The 14174-nt window shown below is 35.5% G+C and overlaps 1 protein-coding gene across 2 annotated transcripts in view; it reads right to left on the reverse strand.

Moving 5' to 3' along the window:
• The window catches only part of ARID4B (AT-rich interaction domain 4B), an 89683-nt gene that overhangs the window by 73550 nt on the left and 1959 nt on the right, over window positions 1–14174 (reverse strand). The gene's annotated exons all lie outside the window — the stretch shown is intronic.

The following is a 14174-nucleotide window of genomic DNA, read 5'->3' on the forward strand; positions in this document are numbered from 1 at the left end:
AGAAAACATATTCTTTCAGTGGTCTTATGGTCTTGCATGGATTTAACCTGGGAATCCCATTAGCACCGTCTGACACAGCACATGCACTCACTGATTCACTACAGTTACAGGAATCTGAATATGCAGACTTTCTCCCCCCTTACAGAGCCTGAAATTCCTATTAAAAATCAACTAAAGAAAGGTTAAATATAACTACAAAGGTAATTTCAGTCAATTACACCTCTGGCATCTAGTTTTTTTTGATAAATTCAGACTTGGTGGAGATACAGTCAGTTAAGTTCCCATTTCAGACTATATTAAATTAAAGCATATATATAAAAGGCATCTTACCTACAGAAGAAAGTTCTATTCTCTCCCCCAATTTGCCTTTTGCTTTTTTCCTGGCTTTTCTGAACAGGTTGTTCTGACAAAATGTAAGGCTGAGACTCACTAAGATACAAGTACAAGTAACAGAATCTGAAGATGCAGTTCAGAACAGTCAAACCAGGCTCTCCTTTGCTTTCCAGTAACTTGCTGTGCAGAAATATCCTTAAATTTCTCCGCTGGCTTCAGGAGATTTAGCAGGCACAGACCAACAGTCTGTCTTCCTTTCTAGCTCAGTGCCAGCAATAACTTTTAAGACTCTCATTTTGCAAACTAGCCAAACTCAAACATTTTTCATTTGGTTTGGGTTTTGGATGATGTTTGAATTCAACTACATTCAACATTAATCCCTAGACTTTTCCTGAGGCTTTAGTGTAAGCCAATCCTTATTTGGAACATTTTGACAGATCTTCACTTCTGCTCTAAACTAGCCAGTTATCTCTCACCACTAACCTGCTACACTATTCTTTAGTCTCCAGGGGAAAATATTACACAAGAGCTAACAAAACACATCTCATTTGGATAAAACAACTAACACACTAAGAGTGCAGTATTTTGGCTTAGAAATAGTGAGCTCTTATATCTGGCTTTCTGGGAATTCCCTATGCAGCAATTACGCATTTGAAACATCTAACAGAATGGAATTGGAATGAAATTCAAAGGCAAGCTAGCCAACAAACAGAACCTTTTAAATAACTGTAGGTAATTTCTAGATATTAAAATATATGCATATGTGCTTGAGAGGGTGTGTGTATATGTGTTAACTTGATCACTATTACTTTTGCCGCTTAAACTTCTGAAAGTAGAAATTACAAGAATTTTCCTTTACAGGTATATCTATACTGGTCTCTTTGCAATGTTTTGGCATGATACATTTTAGATATCTTTGTCAATGTGCTGCAAATTACCCTTTTCTATGTTTTGCACTTTTACACTTAGCAAATATTCATTTTTCTCTCCAAGATGCCTGTGAAGAAGATTCTTCTTCCTCATAAACAATTATTTAACATTATATTAGTGGAGATACAAATAGCATACAATAACTATACACATGCAAAACATCAGTAGTACCTTAGGCTTAGATCAGCAGAGGCTATATTTTTATAGCATCTGGAGTACAGTCTTACAGTCTTTGAACTGCCTGTAAATTTACTACAATAAAAATATCTTTCTCTTACAGAGATATGTAGCTCTATCTTTACAGAAAGATATTACATCTTTTGAAACAGTGAAACAATTCTTCAGCTTCTTCTCCCAGTAAATAAAAAGGGAAAGGGAAAATCCCCATAAAATTGAAAGTACCTGCAACTTACACCTGCAAGGTGTAAAGAAAAAGGGGACTATGTATATGCAAATAAATATAATTACAAAAGATGAGTTGCATTAGACAAAGTTTTTCAATGTTCTGATTTTCCCCTAATATTCTAATGGAGCTATAGGTCCCTGAATAAAGAACAGTTTGTTTAATTATGTCTCCAAATCTCCTTAGAAACAGGCTACAGAACCCACAGCACTGCATTAAAGACAATGATAAGGCAGCTTCTGGAGACAAACACAAGCAAAGTTAAAGAGAAGCAAAGTATTAGCCTCACTATACACACATTTGCACTATGTAGAAGCATCCAAGCAGCAGAGAAACTGATTCAAATTAAGTTTAGTCTGCCACTACTATACAATGGTTGGTTAAGACTACAGAAAGCTCCCAGTCAAGAAGAGCAGACAGCAGACTGGTTAAGATTGTAGCTATATAATAAATTATAACCACATAACTAATTATCTGAGCCTGGAAGAGGAAAAAACACCATTTTTTTCTGTTAAACCTCCTCATGTTTCTTACCAGCACCTATTGGGCCACTGCTGTCATGTAAGATAACCACGGCTTTGCAGAACATAGACGTCTTACTTAAGCTGGACACTGGTTAGCTAGGGCAGCACAGAAATTAGTACTGCAAATAATTTACCTGAGAAAACTACAGTAATTTATAGCTTATGCTGATGAGCAGACTACTTCCATACTGGCACAAGTATCTCTGCACAACAATGCACTGGAAACTTCCCAAGCAGCAAATAAGTGAAACTGAAATTATCCCAACAAAAATCACAATGCTGCTTTCCCAAATCACAGCAAAAATCAACTTCAAATCACCTCAAATCAACTTCTGGTTGAGCTGCTATGGGTGATGTTAAATTTAAAGAGCCTTGCTGTGGCAGAATATTCTGTTTTCACTAATGCAATCTTCTTCCAGAAAAATATAAACATTATTTTCCACAGTACACTTTTCTTTCAAATGGACAGTTCCTCAAACTATTAAGTAAATTGTAAATCCTCTCCCCATTGCCCGAGTTGTGAAAAAACAACTTATTTCTACATCCCACTTCCCCCAGATTAATATAAATAAATGCCAGGACAATGTCTTCTGAAGGAAGACATCCATAATTCAGTACAATTGTACATGGAGTAAAAAAAAAAAAAAAAAGTCAGGACTGAAACTTCAAGTCCACAGTTTTTATTTTTTGCCTTATTTAATCATAAAAACTATGGTGTTCCTATAAGAATATGCTTCTGTGAGGTAGTTTTACAACTTTCCTAACTTGTAGGAACAAGAGTGTAGAAATCTAAAAAAGCGCACATGCAAACTCTTCTCCCATCTCAGCGCATTTTCAGAGAATACTACTGACCAAATATTCCTGCGTGGTCAGTAGCTAGGGTATTATAAGAAACTTGATAATTTCTCTTTTTTATTCCTCTCCACAACAACATTAATCTTGCAGAGTTGTTCTCTACCTATATGTAAGAGTTCAGTATTTAAGTCTGAGGTTTGTGAAAGGAGTTTTGGGGAAAAAAGGCTAAATGTAATCAATGTGGCAACTATTCAAAACAAGAGATGCAAGCTTTTCTGTTCAACTAAGTTCTACTATTTGAAAACCCTTTTGAAAATTTTCCATCAGAAAATACTCGTAGCAAACCAAGCATGCAAGCATTAAAAGTAAAACAGTTATTAAGAAAACAGAAAAACCCAGTTGAAGACAAGTTTAGAGGAGATTTGTCAAGTGCTACATAATTATGAAGATATATGTTACACAAAAAGTAGAAGTGCCACTGTAGTAATATAAGCAATAAGAATATATAAACAGTTAGTATTCAGCTAGGTTACTTTTCAGAATTTAAGGAATTAAAGGACCTAAACTACTTGTTTCATACCTTTTATTCAATTTAACTACCCAGAATACTTCAGTGTCTTTGGCTACTCATTGCTGCACCTGTTTCTAAAACATCTTCAGCTGGCTTAAACTGTGACTAATAGCAGCCATTTCCAGAGAGTGGCTATTTAAAGAAAGATCCTTGCTCTGATTCGATAAAACTCTTCAATATATTAAAGAACAGGAATAAAATTTTTGAAGTTGTATAGGTGATATAAGAGTCTGTTCACTGCTTTCAAGTGTGCTGAAGCTATTATGTAAAGCCTGTTTTTTTTCTTAAAAGTCTTTAAGCCTCTTATACTAAAACCTTCATTTTTTTAGCCTCTTTTCAAAAAGTAACATTTAGGATTACCAAAGTGAAAGAGAAAAATTCTATCTTAAGTTTTACTTGATAGTCTTTTCTATGTCAACAATTCTGCTGTTACTTTCCACATTAAACCCTGTTCTGTTCTCAAAAACTGAACAAGAGGCACTGTAAGAGGTCCTCGGTTCCAAAGTTAATGCTGCATTCTTACAATGCCTATCAATAAAATATCAGTGTCTCCATCAAATCAGCATCTTACAGTATGAACTTCATATGTCAATGAAATTCTAATTCATTACATGTTTATGATCAATGTTTTCTCCCTAAGCCTAAGAAGGTAATTGAAGAGGAATTCTGAAATACATAGCTTAAAGGATAAACCTAATCTTCCAATATGACCGTATGACTAATCAGCCCACTGTAATGTTTGCTTTCACAGAAATATTGTGCATCACCACTGCTAAAAGAGGAACACACAGTTAAGGCACGCTGGCCTTTCTTAGCAACTGATGTGTGCCCACACACTCATGTACTTGGCTGGAATGTTGTTTCAGTGGACACAAAAGCTGTATTAAGAGAAACTACCAGATAAAAGAAAAGAAGCTGCAGTTCCTTTAAGACTAAGAAGTTTTCTTGTAAACACAAGTCCAATTTGCAGATCACATTAAAGTATTGCAGTGTATTTTTTTCCATCCCAAATTCAACTCTGGGCAAGCACAGTAAGGATAACCCGCTACAGCAGTAAGATAGCAAAGTTCTGAAATTGTATCTGGATTTGTCTGGAATCAAGTACCTGAAGTTTACCATTTTCTTTTTGTTTGTTTGTTTTAATATATACATATTTCTAGGAAGATCAAAATTTGCTTCCTCAAAATTCCAGCTAAGTAAATACAATATACCTATCTAGAGAAACTTGATCAGCTTAAGTATCATGAATGATTTTTATTCCACATAATAGAAGCTATGTTTGATATTTACTGTCAGACCATAATTAAGATTTTGTTACACCAATTCAAATGTTCCAATAAGTGCTGTTGCACAGTAAGTTACTCCTGTTAGAAACAGGCAGATTGTTCTCTATTTCAATACAAAACAGAGTGAGTATAATTTTACTGATCTGAAATCAGTACTACTGGAGATAAAAATAAAAGCATTCCACTAATTTAAAACTGACCTACTACCACTTGAGTTGCTATCTAGATGCTACCAACAGCATGCACATTACCAGTGAAAAAAGTTTGTCATAGCAGGACATACACCTATCTCTCTCTGACTGATATATTATTAATATTATGCTGTCATCAAATGAGAATTTCTCTTACTACACAGAATATAACAAAAGCAGCTCATTCAGTTTACTTGCATGTAGAAACCTAAATAACCCTACACTTCTAAGTGTATCTATAAATATGTATTTTGTATTATGTAAAATGTATGAAATAGAATTTTTTTTTTAATACAGTGAAATATGTTTAACTCATCAATCCAATTTTGCCTCCCATCAGACAAAGTAAAGTGAAATCAGAATATCAGCTCAACAGCCAAAGAATTACTAACAAAGAAAAACTGAATTGCTGCAGACAGACATCTAATATATGTATTAACACTTTCTGGAACTTCATGACAAATTATTCCAGAGAACACACTTGGCGGCAGCCTTAGCAACCCAACTCTAAAATGGATCAAGAATACCAAGATATATTTGAAGTGTGACTCTTGGCTGGTTTCAGTCCACATATCCAATACTGTACATCGTCAGGTGGCATAATGTTTTGTGCTACTCGATTTTTAGGAATGTAAAAACTGCACTAGTAATCTGTGAGTAAAGGAATGAATCCAAGCTTTAATGCCCTTTAAATTGTCCAACATTGCAGGAAAATAGGCATGAAATTCTGCAAAGATGACAAAGACACTACGCAGTTACCCAAATCATGTTCTACATGTAAATGTATGTGGATTGTCATTTTAAAGTTCTGGAAGAGCACCTCAGAATGAATTTGCATTTAAAAAATGGAAATGACTCAAAGCTGAATTACGGTCTCCATTTTTGTCTCTGTTCCAGGCAACAAGGTATTGGTACATATCATACTCTAATCTTCAAACAATAGTGCAGTCTTACTTATGCTTAAGTATTTCACTGTCTCCCTTGATGCACATCTAGCAGGACAACCTTCTAAAGAAATTGAAGTGGAAATTTATAAAACTATTGCTGTGTTTTCAGAAATGCATTTATATTTATGGAAGTACAAAGCTTAAGAATTATATATATTTTATTTCTAAGTTTAGTGATATAATTTGAGGTAACATTCATTTAAGATTACAGCAACATCTATCTATCAATAAGCAGAGCAGTAAAATAAGTTAAAAAGTGAAACCACATATTCCATTACAAATTCCTGAATTCTGGAATGCTGGTATAACATGTGCTCGTTTCCAAAATGTCTCAACTTATTATTTCTCCCAGGAAAAGAAGTTACATCAACCTAAGTGTCACAGCATTAACAAAAAGATTAAGCTAACACTTAAACACTCATACAGGATATTGGAAAGTCTATCTTCCACCATTCTAAATTAATTTAAAGTATTCTTTGTGATTCTCAGAAGAATGTATTCCACATTTATTTTTAAGAAAACATGAAGTGGACTGTTTTAAATGTAAAAACAAGAGATTTAGCACTTGCAATCTGCTGTTGAGAGGATAGCTGAAAGTAGGAAGGAAAAAAAATTATCACAGTGGATCAGATTGCCCTGTCACAAATTGAAACACTTTTTTCAGATCAGAAGAGAATGTGAAAAAACAGACAAATTACTCCCTACTACATTATTTACTACTAGGTGAAGCCTTGGATATGAATTTTGCTGAAGTCAAATCCCATCTTCCAAATTCCATTTAGAAGGATTGTGTAAACAATGAAGAATAATAAATTAGAAGGGCATCTAAGGGGGAAGGTATCACATATAAAAGCTCAGTGAGAACCCAAGTTCTTGGAAAGTAAGATAACAAACGTCCTCCAAATTTTTGCATTAAGTTCCTGGTAATAAGCAGAAAATGCCATACCCCTCTCTCTACCATCTCCAACTGGCATTAACATCCAGCTGTCACCAAGTCTCCACTCGTCTACCCATAAATATATGGGACTTACTAATGTGCACCAAAAAAAAATGAAAAAAAAAAAAAATCAGAAGTTTGACTTCTATTCCCTTCAATTTTCTTATCAAAGAAAGAGTGATAATTTATCCCCAAATTATCATTCCCTATTGTTTTAATCTGGAATCAGCATAGCACAATTGCTTACATCTTCCACCCATTGGTAAAAATACCTATTGTCAGAACATATTATTAACATAAGTATTAGTTACATGAAGATTGTCATCTTTACATGATAGGAATCTAATATCTATAAATATTTTTCTGCAGAAAATGATAATACCAACAGTTTCTCTACTTTAGGGAGAAAAGAGACACAATTGCTATTAATGGCATTCTTTCCAAATACTGAATAAGAACCTGGGGGAGGAGAAGAAGCAGAACGAAGAAGCAAAGCTTATATTGGCCTCTTTTGTCTGATACCATCTCTTCTTTAAAACCTCTTCATCTTTTGGAATTATGTTTACCATATCAAAAATTAAATTTTATTCATCACCTTCAAGGTACGGCTTCAATTCCATTTAATCTTTTCACTCAACACCTTCTACAAAACATGGACTTTGAACCTATAGAGAAGTCCAGCATTCTAGCTAGCATGCAAGCATAGAAAAACCCCTATGGCAGTTCCACCTGCAGAGAGTTTACAAAGTGTTTAGCCTGTAAACTGCTACCTTGGCAGAGGGATGGGGAGGAATGTGTGTTCACAAGCAGTTTAAACCAATCCGAATCAGTCTCCATGCACTACTGTTTTTATATCCTTCCTTCCTCTTGCCAGGGATCAGCCAGGACAGGGACTGACTGCAACTGAAGAGTAGATGTATCTGATTGTTCTTAATTTTAGTTTAGTTGCATGTACTATGGGACCACAAAAATGGACTGCTAGAACAAAAGAGAAGAATAAACAGCCAGGAGTGGAAGAAGGACACAAGATTGCCTTCTTCCATGACCATACAAGCTTAATTTGACAACCTACTTATGAAACCAAATCCTTTGCTATTGGTTGTTGGGGGACAAACCAACAGATTAAACAATGAGAAGAACAGTGTTGTTCACCAGTTAGTCCAGTCTGGGTGATCTGCTCTGCAACAGAGCTCTACAGATGTTTGCACTCACCCTTAGCTTACATGACAGCTGATGAATGCTGTCTCTATATAGGTACTCCTTAAGGTGATCTGTGGGGAATCTCGGCTAGACCGAGACCCCTAATATAGAACGAAAAGCTGACTGAGAATAGAGGGCCTGGTCCTGACAACATGCACCCTGAGGAGAAAAACATCAGGAGAACAAGAACACTGTCTCGTGAGAACAAGGACACTGTTCCGATGAGAACAGAGACTTATTTTGAACAGAGTGACTGAGAAAAATATAAACACTGAAGGAAAAACAAGGACAGATGTGCAAAGATGTTATGAGAAAGTGAGACTAAGAGAATCTACCTATTAGCTGTAAGAATTATAATTTGTGTACTTGAACTGACCTATGCATAAAGAGCTGTATTTAAAGAACTGTAGACTGCAGTTTGGGGCGGCTGCTGCTTTTTTTTGATTTCCAATAAACTTTCCTGCTGAATGTTATGTGTCCCAGTCCGTTCCAAACACAACAGTGATCTGCACAAGTCACCATCAAAGACTACATAATTTGGGAGTTCTGAATGCTAAAAAGTCTCTTCTTTGGCATACTACCCTCTTAACTTGAGAGCATATTCAGGCTCAAAGACAACAGCAATGGGAGCAAGTAACTTCAGGTTAACTGGAGATACTACTGCTATTGCTCACAGTAAGGAAAATGCCTTCTCATAGCTCAGCGCAATGTTTCTGCTTAGCTCATATGAAAATCTTCTTCATAGTGTTCCCAACAAGCTCAGGAACCCCCAAAATAGTGCTCCCTATTCAATTAATTAATAAACACTCACTCAGGAAGTCAGTGTCATACAGTGGTCACACACAATGCAGGCAAGTCACCTCAGTCCTAGTTTCCTACAGGTAACTCAGCAACACCCTCCACCACCCTGCTCTGACATTCTCACAGCTGGCTTTCCAGAGCTTGCTTACTAACTGTTCTTGTTAAACAGGTCATGACTGCTTTATAATCTGCCAGAAAAAAAAATACAATAGTGCTTTATTAATTTCTCCTCTAGTTCAAGCCAATCTTCAGAAGGAAAATAGATGTCTTGTCAAGCATAGAATATCAAAGTGGCTTGCTGACTTTTCCATACTTGAATTCCTTGAAATATCCTCTCATCTGGTCACCCTATGTGAACAGAAAAAAAAAGAACAAAAAACCCAACTACCCAGATTTATGACTTTCCATCAAAACCTTTTAAAATAATTATTCTAACACACATTAAATCACTAACATTTAGTTTATGCATACGGCTAAACAATTTTCCTTAGTTCCCTGGAGGCCTTTTGAAGTCTTCTAGAAGTCTTTAAAAATCCATTCCATGCACATATCCAAGCAAATATCCAGGAGGTAGTGGTAAGCACAGTAACTGGACAACACTAGAAGTGCTAAATAGAAAAGGCAGAAAAGTGGTATTTGTTACTGAAACATATTAACTAAAAAGCAAGCAGCTGTACAATCCCTGACTTACGAACATTTCTCAACTGTGACCTGAATCACTTTAAGGCAAAAACAGTTCAAGATCTGTATTTTTCAGCTTTGTACATTTCAGTAAAAACAGCTGAAGTGCCTATTATAGTAAGTAGAAATGCAAAGAATCTATTGTTGCATTTCACAACAGGTAGTGAACAGAAAGTAGGTTAACTACTTTCAAGTAAGTATGAACTGATAAATAATCTAGCATTTGGGTAGCTGAGTATCACATTAGGGTGCCAAGTAAATTTAAGCTCCGGGTTTTTCTATAAATTTTTTTGTCTTTTTCAAATGAAGACACCTGCCTTTTATTCTTCAGCCTATTATAAAAGTGTATGTTTCTAAGCAAGATGTGTGTATCTGTAGGATTTAAACAAAAATTTGAAACCGATTTGTGACAACAGTATCATTTCCACCTGTCTCACAGTTAGCCCTTATTTTTCAGTTTACACAACCAGCAAAGCATTCACATTAAGTATCTGCTAGTAACTGTAAAGCTTAGTATCTCAAAACCATCGCATTTTGTTTCAAAAGACTTTTCAACTACAGTGCAGGATTTCTTTGAAAACAGACACGTAATGTGTACCACAGCGTGCTTCTGCACTGCAAGTATACCATACTTGTTTTGGATTACAAAGTGAAATGAATAACCATCTCAAAGTGTTCTAGTAAAGCTATGCACATTCTTAATCTAGCATTTTTCTTAATAGAGTATGTTGATACAATGGTTATGCTGCCATGAGAGCATTGATCCAAAAAGCCTTCACCAACTGTAAAGATAATAATGCAGGCAATTTGACTGTTTTAATGCTCATAGTTTATTACGACTTCAGTCTTCTTAGTCTTTTCAGTCTTCAGCCTTTTTTCCACTACATGGTCTAATTAACTTTGAGTCCTTATCAGCCAATAAACTATTCAACAGCCACATACTACACATACAGATTTAAGTTCAAGACTTCCATGCTGTTTAGCCACTGTAAAATATACAAAGATTGGCATTTAAAAGTGCAGACAACTAATTTCAAAATAACATAGAGTATTCCAACGTGACTTGTAATTGCTGAGTGCAAGTGGTGTTTGCTTTCCTTTCTACATAATTATGCAAGCATGAGGAAGTCAATAACTGCCTCTGATCACTTGTTCCAACTGGAACATCAGGAAAGAACTTAAGAAAATCATTTTTCATAATGCAAAAGCAAGTTACAGGGGAAAACCACCTCCTAAGACTTACCTGTTTTCCTGCCTCCCTCACAAAAATGAGGTATTCTTCCTTTATAAATCTCCATTTCTGCTGTAATTCAAATAATTAAGCAAAAAAGTAAAAGGTCACTACATTCCATGACTGGTTTCCTGCCTGCATAAGAGCAACTTTCAATTGATTTGTGCTTCAAGTTGGAAATTAGTGCCTGAAAAGTTTACTAGATATTTCACTTTTGTCCTCTGCCATACTGGCACAGAATATGAGCAACGGTCTGGCAGCTTTAAGGGAAAGCAGCTAAAAGCAGCTACAGCATCAGTGTGCACCGATGATCTCTGTGGATAGGTGGAGAGGTCACTAGGAGAGACTACTGAAAACAAAAAGTAAATTCAGGATCAAATCAAACCAAACCAAACAATCTACCAGAAACTGTACACACAGCTTCCTTAATTTGTTAATATGGCAGCTTTGAGCAAGCACTCAGGAACATCTAGGGATACCAAGCAGAAATGCCTACAACCATTAAATATTTCATATTTTACAGACTGAAAAACATTAACATGCAAATAGCATCAAAACATTTAAACAATCATTTCAGATCTCTTAATTCATAGAGCATTGCTGTAGCTTCTGGGACCATCCACTATTTTGATCTCCAGATAGCAGTGAGCTTTTTACTATAGTGGGCATATTACCTTCACTCACATATTTAAATGCTGTGATACATATTAAACATCTCAGGAGCATTTGCAATAGTTCTTACTACAAATCATTGGTGAAATCAAGCTAGTGTTTGTTTCTTTCTTTAAAGGAAGAGACACTGCCTTCCTGACTTTTGGGAAAAAGATAGAAACAAGCTATAATAATGTTTTTATACATATCGCTATCTACTTAGTAAGTAGTAATTTGATGGCATGTAATTAGTTTTTAAATCAAACAGATTCTACATGCTTCTGAAGCATACTTAATGCAAAAAGATCTTAAGCAAAAGGTGCCTAAATTAAACAACTTCACTACAACATGCAAGCAAACCCTGCATTATCTACACAACAGTATTCAACATAGGAAAAAGCCTAATTTAGCAGAACTCACAATAACAAGCACAATTATAATAAGACTTGAATACTTCTTGGAAGACATATTTCAAGGGTGCTTAGAAGTGGTCTTTGCAGTCCACAGGAGGACTACTTAATAGTCTAAGGTTACTAGTTTATACAAGGGACTTTATTTCCTTGGACTCAGTTGGGTTATTACAAGGAGAACAATTATGCCAACAGCTTTGGAGCTGGTAATCTCTCAGCAGGCAGCACACCTCTCTTGTCTCAAAGGGTTCCAAAATGCAAGAGCATGAGTAACTTACAGTTTTCTAACAACACAACTTGGTGCTCTTCCTAAATATACCTCACTGTTTTACAGAGAATGATAAACATTCTATCCATACTACATAGGTGGAAAAAGTCACTAAAGCTAAATGAGTTGTTCAAGTTCACCTGAAGAGACTAAGATACTAACAAGGAATCCAGTTCTAATGCTCTATGCACCACAATACACAACCCTCTGCACCTGAAAAAATGATCAAGGCATAAATGAAAACAGAGGCCTCAATCGTGCAGTCAGCAGCAAGTCTGCAGTCAGCAGACTCAAAGCAAGACTAGGCCTAAAAGCATTAAATCCTCTACATGCTGAAGTGTCCTTGAGGCACACTCTTTCGATAACTTATAAAACAAATGCACAGAAGTATGCGGTCATATTTAAACAGTATCTTGATCTAGTACAGTACAGTCAATGTTACCTTGTAGTGATACAAACAGAAAGCTCGTAATTCTCTTAAGCGCTCCTCCTTACTGCTTCTTATTGGACTAACTTATATCCTTGTAAGCTTAACTAATACATTACAAATTGAAGCCAGCCAGAAAGACTGATACACCGTATTACAGTCTTGGTTAGACTGTTGAATCTTAGAAATTTCTTTTGAGCCACAATTCTGTTAAGTTTCACTGTAGTAACTAAAGCTTCAAGGTAATGACTTACAGATTAACCTCCCTTAAAGTGACATGGCACAGTAAATAAGTACTGGGAGTTATCTCAAGCAAATGTATATTTAACACTATATATACACAAATTGCAAAAACTGCAGATTTAAACTTAGCACTTGAACACTCTTAACAGAAGTCATCCTGATTTTAAAAATAAACATGCAACAGTAGCACAAAACTTACTGAAAAATAAGTAAACTTTTTTTAATATGGCTCTTTTTAACAGGTTTCTGTTTGCTACTTTAATCATCTGTTGTACGTTCAATTCAGCTTGAAGTAGATCTATATCACTATTTCACAGAACACTTTGTGTTCCACTTGTGATCTGACCTCCTCATGCTCCCTACTGTCTACGTACATATTAATATGTCTCTAAAACCACAGTATCTGAACCTAATCTCCATGGTAACTGTAAGATTTGTTTACATGGAAAAAGTATATTAGAAATGTATGTAAATTTAACTCTCATTTAAATAAGTGGTTTTTTCCTTCTGCGGGAAAAAAGCTCCTTATACTGCCTCCTATTTATCTTGCTTCCATCTCCTGCATCCCCATCAAGCATTAAGCCACATTTGGAAAGCTCCCTATCATACAACCTCAATGGCCTGTTGTTGTAAATTCACAGTTTACTTTCCATAAGGCGGACATGCAGTATTTTAGATCTTAGCATTGTTAAAGAAAGATCATAGGGAGGGCAATTAAAACATAATTTTTTAAAAATACTATCACAAAGTCACAAAAGTAAAAAAAACATGCTAAACCTTTAACAGCTATACAGAAAGACTCTGCTGCTCAGCAACTCAGATCAGTCTAGAAATTAAAAGAGTTTCTATCATTTACCATTTCCAGCAGTGAATATAGTAAGAGGTACACATTTTATGTAATACTCATTCATAGACAGTAGGCACAACTCTGATAGTGCAAGACCCCACACAGAGACTTCTCTTTTTTATTAATAAATACCAAAGAATTGATGTACCACAGGTTTGTAACAATTGTCTTTTATAAGATTTACGGTATTTTGAAATGAGATTTACTGCTGCCCAGCAGGACCGGGAGCTGAATTACACAGGGGTCATGGTAACATAAATGGCAGTTTGAGCGAGACATATCAGCAAAATGATAAAGAACCCCTAACAAACCCAGCTGCTAAAAACTACACAGGTCTTTGCCACACACAGAAATCGTTCTATTCCACCGATACGATTTATTTTCCTATAAAACTTGCATAATATATTGAACATAAATAGTCTAGAAAGGTCTCAGAGAAGAAAAATGCACGACAGTGAGGTATGTGAATACTATGCAGCACCAAGAGGAAAATTAGAA

Source organism: Manacus candei, unplaced genomic scaffold (genome assembly GCF_025592945.1).
Source record: "Manacus candei isolate 608988 ecotype Guabito, Panama unplaced genomic scaffold, ASM2559294v1 h1tg000017l, whole genome shotgun sequence".
Taxonomy (NCBI): domain Eukaryota; kingdom Metazoa; phylum Chordata; class Aves; order Passeriformes; family Pipridae; genus Manacus; species Manacus candei.